This window comes from Caretta caretta, chromosome 4 (assembly GCF_965140235.1).
Source record: "Caretta caretta isolate rCarCar2 chromosome 4, rCarCar1.hap1, whole genome shotgun sequence".
In the NCBI taxonomy this organism is placed as follows: domain Eukaryota; kingdom Metazoa; phylum Chordata; order Testudines; family Cheloniidae; genus Caretta; species Caretta caretta.
The window spans coordinates 125,149,270-125,170,370 of NC_134209.1; positions in this window are offsets into that span (position 1 = coordinate 125,149,270).

Genomic DNA, 21,101 nt, shown 5'->3' on the forward strand with positions numbered 1-21,101 from the left:
CACCTAAACACATCCCACTCATTCCAAGCACTGCACAAATTTTCCTCTATTAAAGAATGTCACCACAACTGGGCAATGTTAAATACTTATAGTACCTCTAAAAGTACCCTACAGCATGTATATGCATATAACTTGTACTTAAGCATTGTTGTACTGATCTCAAGGGTCAAAAGAGTTAGAATTATTTATAAATTCTTTTACTGACCTACATTAAAACAGTAATACTTAGGTTTGTGGTTTTATTCTACAGAAGCTTGGTTTACTTGGTTTCTTAGTAAACAACCAAAAGCATTCATTCTAAAGTTGAAAGTTTATTGATCAAACACAAGAAATTAAACAATCAGTTTATATTGAAACTGGAACTGAGTGATTATGCAAAACAAACAATTAAAACCTATTAAAGTATGGTTTCTTTTGGAGGGAAAATGTCTCTTTTGTTGATGCAAACTTTGAGGAAAAGGAAAGGATGAATTTTACACTGAGTCCTGATGGGTGAAAAGTAATCACTTCTTCTGTTTTTAACAGACAGACAGACACAAGGTGGAGGAGAGACAGGATAGAAAAGGTGGGGGAAATACAGCTTTTGTTGTTTCAGGAACACTGGATGGCTGGTCAATTATGAACGGATACTTTGTCTGGTAAGTCAACCTTGACACCTGTTGTTTGGACCCTTGTTCAAATTCCAGTAAGGGTTGTGATCTGATTGGGTCTTTTCTTCTTAGACAGGGCAGGATTGTGGTAATCTCATCTCGCTGCGCTGATGTAGTGCAGTTGATTTCAGCCACTTTGGTGCCCTCCTGATCCTGAGCTGCTCCAGGAGTTGAGGAGACCCTGTATAATTTAGAGACTCTATTGTGTTCCTCTACAGACTGCAGACCTGGCTGGAATCTCCACAGCCCCCCTCTAGACTTCCAACCCTATCTTGTGAGGGATCCTCAAGAAGCAGCTTTGAGGCTTCTTCCACAGTGCCTGTACTAGGAAAACCCTTCCCCAGCTGGAAATGGGGCTTTTAGATCCCCTTTATACCACTGTACATAGCATAAAGGGACTGGACTGAAGGTGAGAATCTCACTCCAGGTATTTAACTGAATTAGTTGGTAAAACAAGTTGAGTCCTTTTGTATACTCTAAATGTAAAATATATTATTGCCAATTACTGTTAGTGCCCTTCCTAACGATTGTCACTATTTGAAAGTTTTCTAAGGAAATAAAATCATTACCCCACATTAATCTAGATTTCAGCTGCAGAGAGTGTATTTTTGCATTTATATTTGGAAAATCCTGTCACATGTAATTCAGTGCCAATGTTTTTTGTGCTAATGTACTTACATTTTGAATATCTTTTTCATTAATTAATCAAAAATGCTTAGGCAGGGTGGCTGGGTGTCATTTACTTCCCAGAACACCACCACTCCTTTAGATGGCAATTATAGTGTCCAGATGTGAATCTGTGGAAAAATATAGTATTTTCCACATCAGACTCTGGCTTCTTGGCAAATTCTACAGGCAGTTGTACCGGCACTTTAGGGGTTGCCAAAAAAAAAGTTGTATTGTATGTATCAGCTATCTACACCTGTCGTTGTTAAATATTTTGAAATCTGACTGCAATAAAGGAAATAAATAAATATCCTGACTTTGCCATAAACTTCAGTGGGGCCAGGAGTTAACCCAATGTCTTTAATCCTGTAATTGAATTCAACTGGATGGATCATGTATCCACATAGAGTCCTGTTACAGGGCGCTGTGTAAGCTCTGTGCCATCCTCACGGATCCAATAGCAGGATCAGGGCCGGTATTCTTTTTTATACAACTATTCAATGCAATAGCTTAAAATCAGGTACAGTGGCCCAAATTTTGCTCTTCGTTACATATATGCAATATCATCAACTTCAAAGTGTAGCCAAGAGCAGAGTTCTACCTAATATCTCTTATTTAAACAGCTGTACTATACACTGTCTAGAGGTCACACTAATTTCCATGAAAGACTGCGTCATTATGTTTAATATCACTTTAAAATCACACATTTAAATAAACTTTTTGACCAGCCCTGCTGATGGGTGTCCCTCAAAAGCATTGGGTTTGGGCTTGATTTGGATAAATGCCAAAGGGCTCAAAGAGACAAGATGGGTGAGGTAAAATATTTTATATACAAAAAATATAACTAATAAATGTGTTACCTCACCCACCTTGTCTCACTAATATCTTGGGACTGACATGGCTACAACAACACTGCATAAGGACTCAAATGCGGATCCAATTAGCTGAACTATCTGAAACCCTTGACTGTTCAGACTAACATGTTTTATGGAGGACAAATAGATAAAGGTGCAACTACTTTCATTTGAAAAATTCAAACTGGAAAGGAGATAGGCTTTGGTTGGGGATGTGCATACGTGTAGCAGGGGCGCTGAGATCCATTGATCCTGGATACAAAAACAAAAAAATAAAACCGGAAAGGACACAACCAGTTTAATCATATTCCTTCCAGAAGAGCTAAAACTTGGTTTCCCCATAAAGCAAATTAGAGGTTATAGTCTTCAATGTCCCAGCTTCTGTAGCCAAAGAAAGCAGAGTTCTATCCCTTCTTGTTGAGGCCACCAATGAGGTTTGTCCTACCAACAAAGAAAATAAAGTGTGAACAGCAAAAATAATGCAATTGGCAATTTTCAAAGGTGTCTTCTCTCTTCCACTTTTGGATTCTCCTACAGTACATGTTTCAGGTTCTCTCCTTTAGGCAATCTGACCTAAAAATATTCTAGCCACCATCTGTAAGTATCCTTTGAGATGAAGATTGAGTTGGGGACAGGTTGCTATTATGAGAGTGGAAGACTGGATGCAGTGGCATATTTGTCATGTCATTATTTAAGTTTCATATGGAATTGTCAACCTAAAGAAACTACTTTTTTAAATATTTGAGAAATTGTAGATTTTTTAGCACATTAACATAGGTGACATTTGGTGACTGACACAGTTAACACTTATAGATGGTCTTTGCTGCTCCTGTCAGCTGTAAAATATTTACATATTATTGAATCTGTCAAGCATGGGGAGGAGAGGCTGAAGCAATGGACTTCAAGACGTCACATTCACTGGTATCCATGATATCTGCAAATATCATCCCTTCCAGCTGGTGAATAGCTTGGGGTTCATATGAAGAGTGTTATTTCCCACAAAAAAAGTAAAGTAAATTATTTTACAGGTTGTTTTGTCATCTGGATTTTTCCCTCTTTAACAAATAATTATTTTCCAGATCAAGATCTTCTCAAAATATTTCTGCATAGCTAATAGTTTTATTTTAAATTTTCCTCCCTTATATGCCTACTAAATCATACTCTACATGACATTGTTCCGCCTTGTTGACCAGTGACCCTGACCTGATCTCAAAGAAGGACTCTGTGTAAGAAGTTAATCACGTCATATGCTAAAATGCTTGGAATGAGCTTTAATAATCTGTAAGAGGCAAGTAGGGAAATATAAAAATTGTACAACAACTATGGTAGGTTTGGCAATAAGCTGAGGAGTAGTAAGAAATAATAGGCTTAATTTTTGTTAGCTGAAGTAGGCCTGAAGGTTTGACCTGAAGTTATGCACTCTCATACTTTGTGACAAAGAATTTAACCACAGAAGAACAAGTGTATTGCATGATTGCATACGTTTAAAATATAGGGATTTGGGATACTTTTGCAGTCAGGCAACCATGGAGCTAAATGCACTGATGTATCAAAACTATTGGGACATTAATTGATGCAAGTGAGGTATGAACGTCAGAAGTTTAACTACGATTAGCCAGAATATGACTCAAAGGCAAAGGGAGAAATTTTATCTGATATAATCCTGGACATGTGCGAGTGGAATTGGCCAAGGTGTATAAAAGATGTGGTTATTCAACCTGTTGTCAGGACACTAGGACTGCAATAGGAAGCCTGGCCCAGTGTCCTCCTCTTGTGGTGATCTTCACTTACATTTTCTTCTGTCTTTGTTTTTCAGAGGTTGAGTATGTCTATATAACCCTAAGAGCTTTCTCTCTTGCATCTCTGTTATTTGTGTACTTATAATAGGATATTTATTTGGGTGTTGAGTAAATTTTTTATCTCAGTATGTGTGTCTCATCAATCACATGTTCAACAGCGATCCTTCGTGTAGCCTCCTGCGAAGAACCTGTGACAGTGATGAGTAATTTTGCAGTTCTCATAAATCACTATGTTACACCCTCTTGTGAACAGGCATGCTCTAATGTAATTTAAATACGTTGCAAAGTTATATTTTTGTTTGTTATTCTCACGTCACACTCATTTTTTCATTTGTATTGGCTACTGTGATAGGGCAGGGTCAGATACCTTCTTCTGGTAAGCACCTCAAGTGGTTTATTTCACAGTGTCCTTCCCTTACTTTGACAAACTCATGCAGCCCCTGTATTTACAGTAACATACAATCCATAGCTCCCTTGGCCAAGGATCTTCCTCTTGGGAGATACTTCTAGGGCAGTGGTTCTCAAACGTATTTGGTCAAGTCCCTCTCCCTTGTGTCTGTATCATATACGTGCTTCCCCTCCCCCTCCAAACTACATATACCACCATCCAGATGTGAAGGAGAGCAGTGGCTGCCGGCTGGGTGCCCAGCTTTGAAGGCAGTGCTGCGCCAGCAGCAGCACAGAAGAAAGGGTGGCCATATGAAAAGTAATATTCTTTAATATCACTTTTCACAGCAGACTTTGCGCCCCATTGGCACCTCTACTTCTGCAATGCTGCTGGCACCCCAAGGTTAACAACTGGATCCCCACCGCCTGCAGGTGGGGATTAGGGAAGGAGAGTCCGAGTGGCAGGGTTCTGGCTGTCTCCTGTGTCCCTGCCTCGTGGGTATGCACGACCCTTCTGCAAGAGCCCCAGCCACCCAGGGCTGACAACCAGAGCACTTAAAAACAAAACAAACACATTGCTTATATCTCCCTTGAGAGGCCCACCCCATAGTTTAGAACCACTGCCCTAGGGTCTGACTCTGAAAGCCTCTCTCTCTTTCTCCCTCTTTGCACTTCCTTTCTGTGTTTTCTACTTTCTGCCTAATTAGCCTCTTTGCTCTCCTCAGCCAATCCCAATGCATCAGTTAGGTATAGCTCTTCTTAATCAGGTCTACTCTAGAGCAATTAATCAGCATCACAGTGACCAGCATCTGTCATAGTTGATAATACCCTTAAGGATTCACTATAATCTCACTCTTGGTATTTGAGGTTCTGCACATCTCTGTTCTAATTTACCTGGTTTGACTAGTATTTATATTCCTCCTAGCTCCCTGTGTTCTCTTCATGGTTTACTGTGTCTTTGCACATTTCTCTCATTTTGTGTTTGTGCGAGATATTTCTGCTAAAACCATCTGTTGTAGAGCTGGTTGAAAAAAAAACAAAAATGTGAAGTAATTTCATTCCATTTAAAAACTTTTTTTTTAAATCAATTTCTTTTTTCCTTTTTTCTATTTCCCCCACTTTTTTGCCACTGAATGCAATCGAGTGAATGATGCTCAGTGTTGGGTTTCTTGTTCAAGTTTTCCTTTTGCCACTTTCACTTTTTCAAAACATCCTCAACTTTTGAAAAGTTACAGAGCAGGACAAGGAAAAATGGGGTTGGGGGGAGAGAAATTCAAAGAAGAGAAAGGTGAAAAGAATTGGTAAAAAGACCCAAAATTTTGAAATGTTCAGTTTACACGTAAAATCCCAGAAAATTAAAACTAGTAGTTTTTGCAGACGTTTCCGTTTTGAACAAAGTGATAAAGTTTCAAATGAAAAATTTATTCTACTTGAATCACTTGTGATATGATTACCATACTGGTATTTAAATTGCCAAAATCAGACCGTTGCATTGAGAGGACGAGTGACCATTCTCACTCAGGCCTGGTCTACACTACGAGTTGAGGTCGAATTTAGCAGGGTTATCTCGATTTAACCCTGCACCCGTCCACACGACGAAGCCCTTTTTTTCGACTTAAAGGGCTCTTAAAATCGATTTCTTTACTCCACCCCTGAGGAGAGGATTAGCACTGAAATCGGCCTTGCTGGGTCAAATTTGGGGTACTGTGGACACAATTCGACAGTATTGGCCTCCGGGAGCTATCCCAGAGTGCTCAGTTGTGACCGCTCTGGACAGTGCTCTCAACTCAGGTGCACTGGCCAGGTATACAGGAAAAGGCCCGCAAACTTTTGAATCTCATTTCCTGTTTGGCCAGCGTGGTGAGCTCACCTGCACAGGTAACCATGGAGAGCTTATCATCACAGGAGACTGTGCAGTCCCAGAATCACTGAAGAGCTCCAGCATGGACTGAATGGGAGGTATGAGATCTGATCGCTGTATGGGGAGACGAATCCGTGCTGGCAGAACTCTGTTCAAAAAGATGAAATGCCAAAATATTTGAAAAAATCTCCAATGGCATGAAGGACAACGGCTATAACCGGGACCCACAGCAGTGCCACATGAAAATTAAGGAGCTCAGGCAAGCCTACCAAAAAACCAGGGAGGCAAACGGCCACTCCGGTTTAGAGTCCCAGACATGCCGCTTCTATGATGAGCTGCATGCCATTCTAGGGGGTGCAGCCACCACTACCCTAACCCTGTGCTTTGACTCCGTCCAAGGAGTGGAAGGCAACCCGGAAGCGGGTTTTGGGGGCGAAGAAGATGAGGAGGAGGAGGACCAGGTTGTAGATAGCTCACAGCAAGGAAGTGGAGAAACCGGTTTTCCCGACAGCCAGGATCTGTTTATCACCCTGGACCTGGACCCAATACCCCCCAAACCCACCCAAGATGGGCTCCTGGCCCCTGAAGACAGAGATGGGATCTCTGCTGAGTGTACCTTTATAAATATTATGCATGGCTTAAAAACAAGCATGTTTAATAATTAATTTGCCCTGGCATTTGTGGCCAGTACAGCTACTGGAAAAGTCTGTTAATGTGTCTGGGGATGGAGTGGAAATCCTCCTGGGACATCTCCATAACGCTCTCCTGGATGTACTCCCAAAGCCTTTGCAAAAGGTTTCTGGGGCTGGCGACCTTATTCCATCCTCCATGGTAGGACACTTTACTACACCAGGCCAGTAGAATGTAGTCGGGAATCATTGCAGAACAAAGCATTGCAGCATATGGTCCTGGTGTTTTCTGGCATTCAAACAACATCCGTTCTTTATCTCTCTGTGTTACCCTCAGGAGAGTGATATCATTCATGGTCACCTGGTTGAAATAGGGTGGTTTTAGTAAGCGGCCATTCAGAGGTGCCTGTTCCTGCTGGGCTGTTTGCCTGTGGCTGAACAGAAATCATCCCCGCTGTTAGACATGTGGTGGCGGGAGGGGTGAAGCCATCATCCCAGAGAATTGTGTGTGTGTGTGTGTGTGTGTGTGTGTGTGTGTGTGTGGCGGGGGTGGGAGGTTAGTTGGGTTTCTGCTGCATGTGAACCCAGAAACCTCAGCCCCTCCTTTTAAATTGCCAACCCATTTTTAATGGCCAACCCAAAGGCTACTTCGTATGGGAAATGAGGGCGCTGCTGTTTGAAACCATTCCCACATGTTATGAAGGTTAAAGAAGCCAAAAGACTGTGGCTTACCATGGCTGCCTGCAAGCTGAATTCTACTGCTCGGCCCTGCGTGAGTGATCTGTCACACCAAACTGGCATACCCTCAATAAGAGGTGAAATGCGACTTTGTAATGAAAGCACATGTGCTATGTAATGTTAACAGTAAGGTTTACCATGAAAGAGTGTGTCCATTGTTCTATAAAATGTGTCTTTTTAACTACCACTCTCCCTTTTTTCCCCTCCACCAGCTGCATATGTTTCTCCTTCCTAGAGGCTAGCAAAGATTAGAAGGTGAAAAAAACGCACTTGTGATGAAATGTTCTCTTCATGCTTCAGGACTTCATGCTGTCCTCCCACACTGACAGAGCACAGCAAAATAGATGGAGGCAGACAATCTCAGAGTGCAGGAAAACACAATATGACCGCGAGGAGAGGTGGCGGGCTGAAGATGGTAGGTGACATCAGCTTGCTGAAAGAAGGCAGGAGTCAATGCATCAAACTCACATGCTCCAGCATATGGTTGAGCAGTAGGAAAGGCAGCAGGAGCACAGACGGCCACTACAGCCCCTGTGTAACCAACCCCCCTCCTCCCCAAGTTCCATAGCCTCCTCACCCAGACGACCAAGAATGCGGTGTGGGGGACTCCACCCACTCCACCCCAGAGGATTGCCCAAGCAACAGAAGGCTTGCATTCAATATGTTTTAAACTTTTAAAGTGCTGTGTGGCCTTGTCCTTCCCTCCTTCATCACCCCACCCAGTGTTTCCCTCCTCCACCACCCCTCCCGGGCTACCTTGGCAGTTCTCCCCCTATTTGTGTGATGAATAAATAAAGAATGCATGAATGTGAAGCAACAATGACTTTATTGCCTCCGCAAGCGGTGATTGAAGGGGGAGGAAAGGTTGCTTAGCTTACAGGAAAGTAGAGTGAAACCGGGAGGGGTGAGGGTGGTTTCCATCAAGGAGAAACAAACAGAACTTTCACACCATAGCCTGGCCATTCCTGAAACTGGTTTTCAAAGCTTTTCTGATGCGCACCGCACCTTCCTGTACTCTTCTAACTGCCCTGGTGTCTGGCTGTGCGTAATCAGTGGCCAGAAGATTTGCCTAAACCTCCCACCCCGCCATAAATGTCTCCCCCTTACTCTCACAGATATTGTGGAGCGCACAGCAAGCAGTAATAACAATGGGAATATTGGTTTCACTGAGGTCTAACCGAGTCAGTAAACTGCGCCAGCGTGCTTTTAAATGTCCAAATGCACATTCTACCACCATTCTGCACTTGCTCAGCCTGTAGTTGAACAGCTCCTAACTACTGTCCAGGGTGCCTGTGTACGGCTTCATGAGCCAGGGCAATAAGGGGTAGGCTGGGTCCCCAAGGATAACTATAGGCATTTCAACATCCCCAACGTTTATTTTCTGGTCTGGAAAGTAAGTCCCTTGCTGCAGCTGTTGAAACAGACCAGAGTTCTTGAAGATACGAGTGTCATGTACCTTTCCCAGCTATCCCACATTGATGTTGGTGAAATGTCCCTTGTGATCCACCAGCTCTTGCAGCACCATTGAAAAGTACCCCTTTCGGTTTATGTACTCGTGGCCTTGGTGCTCCGGTCCCAAGATAGGGATATGCATTCCATCTATAGCCCCACCACAGTTAGGGAATCCCATTTCAGCAAAGCCATCCACTCTGACCTGCACATTTCCCAGGGTCACTATCCTTGATATCAGCAGCTCAGTAATAGCGTTGGCTACTTGCATCACAGCAGCCCTCACAGTAGATTTGCCCACTCCAAATTGATTCCCGACTGACCGATAGCTGTCTGGCGTTGCAAGCTTCCACAGGGCTATCGCCACTCACTTCTCAACTGTGAGGGCTGCTCTCATCTTGGTATTCTTGTGCTTCAGGGCAGGGGAAAGCAAGTCACAAAGTTCCATGAAAGTGCCCTTATGCATGCAAAAGTTTTGCAGCCACTGGGAATCATCCCAGACCTGCAACACTATGCGGTCCCACCACTCTGTGCTTGTTTCCCGGGCCCAGAATCGGCATTCCATGCCATGAACCTGCCCAATTGACACCATGATGTGCACATTGCAGGGGCCCGCATTTTGTGAGAAGTCTGTGTCCATGTCCTCATCACGCTCATCACCGCGCTGCAGTCACCTCCTCCTCCTCACCTGCTTTCGCTTTTCTTGCAGGTTATGGTTCTGCGTATCCTGCTGGATAATGCGTGCGGTGTTTATAGTGCTCATAATTGCTGCGGTGATCTGAGCGGGCTCCATGTTCCCAGTGCTATGGCATCTGCACTGAAAAAAGGCGTGAAACAACTGTCTGCCGTTGCTCTGATGGAGGGAGGGGCGACTGACAACATGGCTTACAGGGTTGGCTTACAGGAGATTACAATCAACAAAGTGGGTGGCTTTGCATCAAGGAGAAACAGAATGGCCCCCTCAAGGATAGAACTCAGAACCCTGGGTTTAGCAGGCTGTTGATTTCAATGAGGAAGGGAGGAAAAAATGAATACAAAACAAATCTGGTCTATTTCTTGTTTTGATACACTTCATTTATCTTTATACATCTTGCTGGCAACAGACGGTGCAGTGTGACTGCTGGCCATCGTTGTCTCCTGGCTTCTCATTAAAAGACGGTGCAGTAGGAGTGCCGGCAGGACTGAATCGCCATGAGACGAAACTTAAAAGGGAAATGACCTGGCTGAGTCACTCCCATGTTTGCCCAGGCGCCCCGACTGACCTCACCGAGGTCGGCTAAAATCGACTATGTCGATGATGGCTACCAGTCATACTGCACTGTCTGCTGCCAAAAGGCAATGAACTGCTGCTGTGTAGCAATGCAGTACCACGTCTGCCAGCACCCAGGAGACATACGGTGACAGTGAGTTGAGCGGGCTCCATGCTTGCCGTGGTATGGTGTCTGCACGGGTAACCCAGGAAAAAAGGCGCGAAACAATTGTCTGCCGTTGCTTTCACTGAGGGAGGGAGGGAAGGGGGTGCCTGACAATATGTACCCAGAACCACCTGCAATGATGTTTTTGCTCCATCAGGCACTGGGATTTCTACCCAGAATTCAAATGAGCGGCTGAGACTGCGGGAACTGTGGGATGGCCACCCACAGTGCAACGCTCTAGAAGTCGACGGTTGCCTCGGTACTGTGGACGCACTCTGCCGACTAAATGCACTTAGAACATTTGTGTGGGGATACACACAATCGACTGTATAAAAACGCTTTCTACAAAACCCACTTCTATAAATTCGACCTAATTTTGTAGTTTAGACATAGCTTCAGTTACCTGCCAGCCTGCTTAGGAAGGTGATGGTGCCTGCAGTTCACATCCAGATTTTTCCCTCACACCCCTAAGAGCTACTATCTTCAGTCCCATTACCTGTGTCAGCATGGATTCACCAAGGGAAGGTCATGCCTGACTAATCTAATCGCCTTCTATGATGAGATTACTGGTTCTGTGGATGAAGGGAAAGCAGTGGATGTATTGTATCTTGACTTTAGCAAAGCTTTTGATGCGGTCTCCCACAGTATTCTTGTCAGCAAGTTAAAGAAGTATGGGCTGGATGAATGCACTATAAGGTGGGTAGAAAGTTGGCTAGATTGTCGGGCTCAACGGGTAGTGATCAATGGCTCCATGTCTAGTTGGCAGCCGGTGTCAAGTGGAGTGCCCCAGGGGTTGGTTCTGGGGCCGGTTTTGTTCAATATCTTCATAAATGATCTGGAGGATGGTGTGGATTGCACTCTCAGCAAATTTGCGGATGATACTAAACTGGGAGGAGTGGTAGATACGCTGGAGGGCAGGGATAGGATACAGAGGGACCTAGACAAATTGGAGGATTGGGCCAAAAGAAATCTGATGAGGTTCAATAAGATAAGTGCAGGGTCCTGCACTTAGGACGGAAGAACCCAATGCATAGCTACAGACTAGGGACCGAATGGCTAGGCAGCAGTTCTGCGGAAAAGGACCTAGGGGTGACAGTGGACGAGAAGCTGGATATGAGTCAGCAGTGTGCCCTTGTTGCCAAGAAGGCCAATGGCATTTTGGGATGTATAAGTAGGGGCATAGCGAGCAGATCGAGGGACGTGATCGTCCCCCTCTATTCGACATTGGTGAGGCCTCATCTGGAGTACTGTGTCCAGTTTTGGGCCCCACACTACAAGAAGGATGTGGATAAATTGGAGATAGTCCAGCGAAGGGCAACAAAAATGATTAGGGGTCTGGAACACATGACTTATGAGGAGAGGCTGAGGGAACTGGGATTGTTTAGTCTGCGGAAGAGACGAATGAGGGGGGATTTGATAGCTGCTTTCAACTACCTGAGAGGTGGTTCCAGAGAGGATGGTTCTAGACTATTCTCAGTGGTGGAAGAGGACAGGACAAGGAGTAATGGTCTCAAGTTGCAGTGGGGGAGGTTTAGGTTGGATATTAGGAAAAACTTTTTCACTAGGAGGGTGATGAAACACTGGAATGCGTTACCTAGGGAGGTTGTGCAATCTCCTTCCTTAGAAGTTTTTAAGGTCAGGCTTGACAAAGCCCTGGCTGGGATGATTTAATTGGGGATGGGTCCTGCTTTTGAGCAGGGGGTTGGACTAGATGACCTACTGAGGTCCCTTCCAACCCTGATATTCTGTGATTCTATGTTATTGTATCTGGGTGGGTAGTTCCTCAGCTGGTGTGAATGAAGTCAGTAAAACTGCCTGGAAAGTGCAGTTCACTTAGGTTCCACTGAAGTCAACGTAAGATTAGACACATTGGATCAAGTCACTTTTGAAAGTGGTCATGCTGTCTCATGCTCATGCAGCTGTCAGTAGAAATCTCAACATAGGCTAAAAGACAGTAGAAAGAAAACAGATAGCAACTACAGCACTTGCAGCAGCATTGGCAACAGGACTGTGCAAAAGTGTGAAACATTTTCATAATTTTTTGACTATTGCATTTTCATCAATATTGGTCCGTAGACTTCAGTAGGGATGAAAGTAACAAGGTTCGATAGACAGTTAAAAGGAACTCATAGAATTTAGGTGAATAATATTCTTTGTTTCTTGCATTTTGACTAATTCTCTGCTGGTATGGGATGAAGGATCGAACTAGGCCTTTCACCTTTCTAGATCCCAGCTTTTGCCAAAGTATGGAAGATATTGTAAAGCAGCACCTGACACTCAGTCATAAGGATTTGATTGATAGTATCAGCATTAGGGAAAATGCAGAAAGTGCTGCAGTTCTTGGTTTGCTCAGTCAAGTAGATTTTATAGCACTCGTTTATATAATTCCAGCTGTATTTTTCTCTCACATTCTTTCCCTTTTTTTAATCTGTCATGTTTTACTAGGTGATTTTCCCATCTTATTTCTTTTCTTGTATTTGCTGCCTTTCACTACCTTTCTTATTATTTATCTCCTTTACAAGCATTTTTCCTTTTTTGCCTACTTATATTACTGCTCATATTGCTGTTACTTACTATGTGTTTTATACACCATTATTTAACACTGTAGAGCATCATAGGATTAGTTTGTATGAAATATACTATACAAAATTAATTTGTACTGCATTTTCTGTCTTTATTTTTCTTCATGTCTTCTGCCTATTCTTTTTTCCCCCATTAGATTTCATTCCATCTCTTTCTTTGGTTCCTTATTTTATGTTTCCAATTCCATATGTCATTCCCACCACTTTATTTGTTGCTATTGTTAATTTATGGTAATTAAATTGAAACATCTTTCCATTCCTGTCAGTGCTGCTTGTATTTTTTTGCCCTCGGTAGAAAATGAAGTAGTGCAATTGGTTTGTTATTCTGTTTCCAATGCTATCTTATAAGGAGGCTTCCTGCAGCAACCCTGTTTACAGTAGCAAGGAAAACCAATGATGACTCACCACTCAGCGCCCTACTTATCATAACTGCTGAAAGGTGAGCCATTCATTTCCCTGCCAGTGGCCCGTGGACCGTAGATAGCAACTACTCATTCACTCTGCAGTGATTTTTGTCTGGAGTCAGCATGAGCTGTCTGACTGTTAATGGTGTTATATATGTTGTGCCTGGCTGATATTTTCAGAGATTGTGGGTGGGCAAAAATCTATTATAATTACTTTTGGTTTAGTCATTTTCTCTAATCCAGCAACACTGCATGTTGCAGTCCCAGGAAGAGGAGGAAGGATGAAAATGATAGCGCCAGCTCCCTTTCTGTGCAAATGTCTCAGTATTCTTCAGGATTTACCACTACCACCCAAAAGCCCTGAATTGAGACTCCAGGTAGAAACGCTCTCTGAGTGGTGGAAGTTCAGATCTGGATCCAAACTTTGTAGTGGAATGAACTAGAACTGCAAATTCAAACCACCTAAAGTTTCAGCTTTCTTCTGAATCTCAATTCCAACCTTTGGGCTTGTGCTAAAATCTCTTTGTTCACGATTGCTGCCAGTGAGGGTGCAGCCGGCTTAGCTGTCCTGATCTCAGGCTTTGAGTATATCCAAGCTCTGCACAGTCAGTCTCACTAAGTAGCAACATCAGATCTAGCCAGAGAGGGCTGCTGTTGCAGCTGCTGCTTTGGGGAGCCATTAGGGGGCAAGTACTAGTAAATGTGCTGTGTGACTACATCATCACACAGCACCTCCCACTTGTACTCCCAGCATGAGGAGCCCATTACTGCCCACCATCCTGAAACAGGTGGATCTGGTAAGGGAAGGACTGGGGGGTGGGGTGCACAGGAGACCAGCGGAGAGAAAGGTGTCAGAGAGTAGTGTGAGCCTCATTTGTCTGTGGGACAAAGAGGCCAGAGGGGAGAAGAGGGGGCCCAGAGAATGAGGGACATGCAGAGAAAAGAAGGTAGGAGGTGGACCCTGATTAATAATGGAAGGGTGAAGAAGAGGAAGGAAAGAGGAAGAAAAGCAGTAAGGGGGTCAGATGGTGGAGCAAGCCTGCTGGAGCAGAGGGAGCAGGAGCAAACCACCAGCCATTTGGAGGTGGAGTGGGAGAGCTAGAATGGGGAAAAGAACTCTATTCCTATTTCTGATAGTTATATCTGCTCCTTCCTTGTCCCAGGCCCGTGAGACCTAATGGTGGCTTTTGTTTCTTTGTAGCTCTTAAACATGTACTGAGCGGAAACCTGGAACAATATAGGGTTCGTTCTTGGTCCTGCATTTCCGTTGTGATTTTAATACTGAAGCAGAAACCCTGTTCCCTTCTAAAGCCCTTTCTTTACTATGCAAGCAACTTTCAAAAACTACAGTAAGCTAATGTTCCTGAGACCAAAGCAGATTCTTCTCCTCACAAGTGTTAAACTGCATCAGCAAAGAGATTGCCAGTGGGAATGAGCAGGGAACAAGCATATGAAGACAATGAGAACAGAACTACCAGTCACATGCAGCGCTAACTGTCTGAAATCGCACAGCCATTAAAAAGTGTATGTGACAAATACATACTCAGAATTAAGGGTTTGAGTCTGTAAGTGCTAGGCACGTGGAGATCTAATTGATGGATCAAAATCTATAGTGCTAAAATTAATTAGTATCAGTCTGTTTTCTCATGTTGGGGTTTTAATGCATCTTTTTATTTACTTATTTCAAATGATACATGCATTTTTGGGAATGACCAGATTTTCAAAGAGAGGTTTATCGATTCTAAGGTCAGAAGGGACCACTGTGACCATCTAGTCTGAGGTACCTACACTATATATTGAAAAGAAGTAATTTTATGCATAATTTAAAAGTTTGGCAGGATTTTAAAAACGGATTAGCTGTTTATATGGTGTGACAGGGTCCTGCTGGGTTCCGGGAAGTGGGAGGGCGCAAGCCCGCCCACTCCTAAATAATCCTCCCCCAGTCTATGGGGAGGATCCACTGAGTCCGAGAACTCAAATGATTACGGGGGACAACTAGAAAAAAAACAACGGCAGATCTGAGGGTCAAAACAAGGGAACCGGAAGGGGACACAGAGAAGAGAACCCCAGACAGCGCCCTCTGCTCCTCAAGGGTGTCAAGGGGGCGAGCAGACGCTGCCCAGAGGAACTCTGCCTGGATGCGTGAATGGAGAGAAGATCAGAAATAGGCCCCACAGTCGCAGAGAACCCCCTCAGCCAACATCCTCTCCCTGGTGTTATAGATGGCCACTTTGGCCATTGCTAGAAGGATGTTGACGAGGAGGTCGCACGGCTTTGTGGGGCCACGAATATGGTGTGTGTATAGGAGAAGGTGGGAGTGAAAATGCAGCCAAAAATGTAAAAGGAGATATAGGAGGAGCCAGAACAGGGGCTGCTACCTGGCGCACTATAGATAGACATGCACCAGGGTCTCCCTTATGCCACAAAAGGGGCAGGGACTGCTGGACAGGGGTGAACTGCATGAAGTACACACCCATGCTCATGGCTCCATGAAGGAGATGCCAACCAATATCCCCGGTGGGATGTGGAACCAGGGTGGAATAGAGGCTGGCATACCAGGGTTCCTCACCATCAGTAGGTGGCAATAGGTCCCACCACTTAGCATTGGGGCGGGACACGAGGGTAAGGAAATGGAGAGTATGGAGCACGAGTATGTACAGATGTGCCTTGGTGCGGTTTGAAAGCAAACAGGCTGCAGGTTGTGCAGCTGGCTCGGGGTGTATGGGTGGGTCGGCCAGGGCAGGCTCACAGGGCAGGGGCCCTATGAAAAGATCTGGAGGGCTTGGGGTGTAGGGTGGGTGGTGAGCACCCTCTCGCAGGACCCGCTTGAGATAAACCTGAGAAGTGGGCAATAAGGCTGCCCCCAACTCCTGAAGTATGCGCTGGAGAGTATGAAGGGTGGCGAGCCCCATGCGCTGAGCAAGCATCAGGAGATCCACCCAATCTCCCCAGATGTAGTCCAGGAGGTCTCCGATTCTGGTGACTTCTGCAGGACTAACCTCTGGTCCACTAGTGAGGGGGACTTCACTACCTGTACACAGAGTTGGGGATTGTGTAGCAGGGGCTCCGTGAGGAGATCTGCCCCCTCAGTGGCTGCCACGGACCTGGTTGCCGAAACCAGCTTCCATGTCCGGAGGAGGTCCTGGTAGGAGACCAGCAGCATGGATTGGTCTTGCGGAAAGCCTCTTAGATGGAGATAAAGGAGCTGACAGTCATATTGGAGCCCTCAGAGGTGGCGGAGGAAAGCGTGTGCCAACGTGCTCCACACACCATAAAGGAGTCTCTGCAGGGCCTGGAGGTGGAAGACATGGACCTGGCTGTGGAGGCAGACAAGGCCTGGTCCCCCTCCTTCCCATAAAGACTCAGAACTCCTGAAGAGACCAAGTGCAGTCCCGGCCAGAAGGACTCCAGAGCCACCTCTGGAGCTGGGCCAGGATCCCTGGGGCTGGGCTCAGGGTGTTGAGCCCATGCTGGAGCATGGATAGGACTAGTTGGTTAAGCACCAGTGCCCTCCCCCACAGGGAAAGGCACCAGAGCCATCTCGTCCATCTCTGCAGCTACTCACCCACCCTGACCTCCAAATCCCGCCAGTTTTCCGGTGGAGAAGGATGCATGGCTGAAAGGTAAATGCTGAAATAGAGCAGTGGAACCAGGCTCCACCGACTGACTTGAAGCCTAGGTGGGAGGAAGCTAGGGTGACCAGATGTTCCGATTTTTATAAGGACAGTTCCGATATTTGGGGCTTTTTCTTATCTAGGCTCCTATTACCCCCCACCCCCGTCCCATTTTTTCACACTTGCTATCTGGTCAGCCTAGAGGGAGCTCACCTGCCAACTATCCCCAACCATCAGGCCAGAGCTCTTGACCCAGTTGACCGGGTCATAGGAGGCCACTGAGTAGGTAGCCTGGCAGGCCTCCACCCACACCAGGTTGCCCGGGTCCTGGAGTATGAGGAGCACATAATTGACGTACGTCAACAGGACCAGCCACAACTCCGGCTCACGAAGCACCAATCCCGTCAACCTCTGACGGAGGAGACAGAGGAACGGCTCGATCGCCAGAGCATACAGCTGGCCCGACAGCGGACATCCCTGATGCACCCCTCACCCAAAACTGACTGGTTTGGTCAGGGTCCAGTTGAGCCTGACCAAACCTTCCACGGAAGCTTACAGCACCTGGAGAAAACACACAAATCAGGGCCCGAAACCAAATGCCCATGGTCCACCCTGTTGAATTCCTTCTCCTGGTCCAGGGACAGGAGCGTGAATGGCAGACCCTCCCTACACCCGAGCTCCAGGAGATCCCAGACCAAGTACAGATTGTTAAAGATGGTGCAGCCCAGGATGGTGTGGGTCTGGTTGAGGTGGACCACGTCCGCCAGCACGGACCCCAGCCCCAGCGAGATGGTCTTCACTATGACTTTGTAGTCTGTGCTGAGGAGCGAGATGGGATGCCAATTCTGAAGGTCACAGAGGTCCCCTTTCTTGGATAGCAAGGTGAGCACAGCTCACCTGCACAACAGAGGAAGGACCCACTCCCCAAGGACTCAGCCCAGACAGGTGACAAGGTCCAGGCTGAGGACATCCCAGAAGTTGTGGTAGAACTCCACGGTCATCCCCGTCCATGCTAGGAGATTTATTAGTGGGCATGAGACAGAGGGCTTCTGAGAACTCGGCCAGTGTGAGAGGTAGCTCCAGCTGGTCCTGGTCACCTGCACTGATTGTCGGGATTTCTTTCCAGAGCACCCGGCAAGCATCGGTGTCGGTAGGATCCAGGGAGAAGAGGTTGGTGTAGAAGACCCTAGCCCTTCCACTCATCTTCTCCAAATCTATGAGGGAAGCGCTGTCCTCTGCCAAGAGGCAGGTGATCTGCTTCTCGGTCCCCCTCTTTTTCTCCAGGGCATAGAAGAAGCAGGAGCCGCGATCCATCTCCCAAAGGAGACAAATGTGGGATCGAACAAATGCTCCCTGGGCCCTATGATCCTCGAGGGCCCATATCCCACCACCACTGTGCTGAGGGAAAGGTGCCCTTCTGCCCTCTCCAGGCCAGTCAAAACTCCCGGAAGGCTGCCACGAAGCCCACATGCTCCAGCAGGCTATTGTTAAAATGCCAGTAGGCCGGCCCCAGCCCCTCTGAAGTGAGAGAGGCCACCAGGTGGTGGTCTGAGAACAGGGCTGTCCGAATGTTGGAGGAGTGGGCCCACGAGAGATAATGACGAGATAAATAAATGCAATCCAATCAGGAGTGGCATGACCCATCTACCTCCACTGGCACTTACGTGAAAGTGGACTCATCATCTGGGTGGTGGTCGCGCCAGACATCCACCAGGGAGTGATGATCCGCAATCTCCTGTTGGACACCAGTGACGCCTGGGCACTGCTCAGTCCCCGAGTGGTCACGTTCTTCAAGAGTGGTGTTAAAGTCCCCACCCAGGACCAGGCACTTGTGAGGGTCCAAGGAGCTGAGAAGGGTGGACGCCTGCTGAAAGAAATGTGCTCTCTTGTAGGTGTAGGATATGGTGCTGGGCAGGGACTGCTGACTCAGTCCCCTGCTATGCCAGCCCCATTTAGGTGAATAAAGTGGAGATGGCTGGAAAAAACCTTCCCTAATTGGGGAATGAGAGCCAGGTGCCAGCCCAATTAGCCCAGGGCTATATAAGAGTCTGGGAAGAAGGAAGCCGGGAAGTGGGGGTGGGACGGAGGAGAGTGAGGGAGTGCAAGCAGGGAGAAAGCCCTTTCCTCCTGGGTTCAGACACAAGGAACCCAGAGCTGTGTACACTGTATGGTGAGAAGGTGGTGGGAACACAGACTGGTAAATAAAAGCACCAGTGGTTTCAGAACCATAGCCTAGCAGAGACAGGAGCCAGGAGGGCCAGTTGTTCTCGGCTACATATGGATAAAAATGACTAGCCAGAGTTTTAATCATAGGGATTTAAAAAAAAAAAACCCAAGAGTTTCTGGTCATAAGTCAACTTTCAGCTAATGGAGATTAGAAAGAAACATTTCTGCATGGCCACTACCTGCCTTTTGCAGGGTTCTTGCACCGTTCACTCACAGAATGGAGAGGAACCATTGGTCTGATCCAGTTTTTTATGATCCTATATTCCTAATCTGCAATTTGCTGTTGTTAATTTTGCAGTTGTGTGCCCCACACCATATTTTGCACATGCAATTTAGGTGCAACTTAAAATTTATTCCACTACCTGCCACTTGTGCAAAAGCACTTTGGGAACCTCCAAGCTAAAAGAAGGTATTTTAATGTAAGTTCATATTTTTATTACTGTGTGAAATTAGGAAGCCACACAGTGTCATTATATTTTATACTTTTCTTTGAGTCTACAATTTTTTCTGTATGGTTTCATGCATATATATATATATATATATATATATATGGAATACACAAGCTCTGGCCATGTTAAGATCTCCCATTTCCTTTCCTGCCACAAGTGCTTCTTAATAATAGTATGAGCTGAAATATGATTTTTACTGCTGATTCAAATGAAAAGTAAAGTAAACACAAAGTAAAGTAAAGAAAGTAAAAACACACAAATATAGATTTGTTTTTCAATATTACCTATGCCTGTTTTATATTCCAATGAAAGTTTTAGTGGACACGCTGCTGAATGAAAGTGGCACTGTACAGTATGTTTATTCAAATATTTAACTTGTGAAATGTAATAAAATAACAATTTAAACAGGTAAGGATTACTCGAATACAAAAACTATTAGAAACACTCATGTAATTCAAAATAAAATTCTCAGCCATTATCAGATGTCGGAAAACCACATAAGAATCCATACTAAAAGTTTTCAAGTTCCAATAAGTTAGATATAATAGGTCTTTTTTTGTCAAACATAAATATAAATATTATTGATTTTATGAATAAATACATTTTCTTAAATGATTTAGAAAGCTCTGTTTATTCATATACAGACAGTGTTTAGAATATGTAGTAGCCAGTATGTCTGCAGATATATTTATGTTGGACTGTTTAGATTGGCTTCATCTCTGTAATAATTTATAACAGTTTCAATGTAAACCTGCCATTGAGCAGGTCATAAAGGTCCTGCATTTTAACCATCATAATTTCAGATAAACCCACAAAAACTATTTCTTGCAGGAAAGCTCTAGTTAATCCTTGAATATCTTTGGTATGGAATTTGTTTTTTTATTTAGGTGATTTTAAAGACCCAATAAAGCTTGCATTTTAACTATGTTTGATATTCCAGTGCTGGTGATCATTTAAAAAAAATTGTTTTGTTTTACACTTCACTGGGACCTATTAATACACAAATTCTACCTTTTTATTGATTTCAAATGTTGCTCATAAGAGAAAGCTACTGTTCAGTTTTAAATGATTTATTTTACACTTGAAATGCTCATATAAATACATTTGGGTTTTTTCCAGAAGAAATGAAGACAGACTGATGCCATTTGTTTTTCAGTTGATAGATGTTCCTGAAAGGTCTGGATTTTGCTAGTGTGAGAGTCCTCCATTTAGGAAAGCTAATTTTAATAGCTAAATGAAAGACCTTTTCCTATGGAAATGAGAGACCCTGAATACCAGTGTGTTGAGTGAGATGCAAGTTTAAGATTTATTTTTTAATCTGTTTTAACACCAGAAATTAAAATAACAACAACAACAACAACAAACCACCACTTTTTTT